The sequence below is a fragment of the Schistocerca gregaria genome, chromosome 2, assembly GCF_023897955.1.
Source record: "Schistocerca gregaria isolate iqSchGreg1 chromosome 2, iqSchGreg1.2, whole genome shotgun sequence".
Taxonomy (NCBI): Eukaryota; Metazoa; Arthropoda; class Insecta; order Orthoptera; family Acrididae; genus Schistocerca; species Schistocerca gregaria.
This window is the reverse complement of record NC_064921.1, coordinates 36904084-36905401: the sequence shown is the minus strand read 5'-3', so window position 1 is coordinate 36905401 and position 1318 is coordinate 36904084.

Genomic DNA, 1318 nt, shown 5'->3' with positions numbered 1-1318 from the left:
TATCTATACTGAATAATCTTCAAACAACTCTTTAAACACTTCTTATTAAAAATGTAAAACCTTTTTAAGAAAAATAACCTTTAAACAAATCCTTTTTAAACAAGTCTCTCCAAAGGCATAAACCCTTCCTACAACCAGTGTTCTTCAAATCCTCAAACAAACTTTATCCAAGTCGTGAAACCTCCCTACAGATAATATTCTTCAAACAAATTCTTAAACAAACTTTATTAAAAGTGATTAGTATCCTTAAAAGTGAGTAGTATCCTTACAGCTAATAATTCTTAAACGCAGGCGTGAAGCCTTTCCTACACCTAGTATCCTTTAAACAAATGCTTGAACAACTTTATTAAAGGCGTGAAACCTTCCTACGCCTAACGCCTAATATCCTTCAAACAAATCTACTTTCTATATTCAGAACAAAACTATTATCTATAATAGGCATAAAGCCTACCTACACAACTAATATTTTTCAAAATTAAAATCTTCTTTGTAGGATAAACTTGCAGGTACATCAAATAACTGCTTCAAACATAACTGACATTCAACAACAAAAATAATATTAATCTAAAAATTAAAAAAAAAATATTATTTTGAAATAAATCTCTTTACATCTGCATTATGATAAATACCCTTTTTCATGTGGTTCTTTTCATCAGCTACTACATAACTACATGGAAAAGGTTTGTCTATTATTTGATATGGTCCGCTGAACAAATTTTTCCACTTCCTATTGATTTTCTTCCATATCGACGACTTTGGATATTTACGGACTACAACCTTATCACCAATCTTATAATAAAATATAGGTTTCACTGTTTTGTCAAATTGTCTTTTCCTTGATGCTGTGATGACTGGTGGACTACTCTAAATAGATCTTCTCGCTTCATAGGAGATTCAATTATTATTGAAAGCGTTGACAACTACTCTCCAGAGTCCTGTTTCCCTAAAAATATTTTGTTAGGCGTATATTTGGTAGAGAGATGTGGTAGGTCATTATGTATACTTTCAAAAACATCTCAATCCATTTTACATAGTTCTTGGACTTACCAAGCGGGAAAGTGCCGGCAGACAGGCACAATGAACAAAACACACAAACATACACACACACAGAATTACTAGCTTTCGCAACCGATGGTTGCTTCTTCAGGAAAGAGGGAAGGAGAGGGAAAGACGAAAGGATGTGGGTTTTAAGGGAGAGGGTAAGGAGTCATTTCAATGCCGGGAGCGGAAAGACTTCCCTTAGGGGGAAAAAAGGACAGGTGTACACTTGCACACAAACACACACACACACATATCCATCATGAAGCCACATATTAGT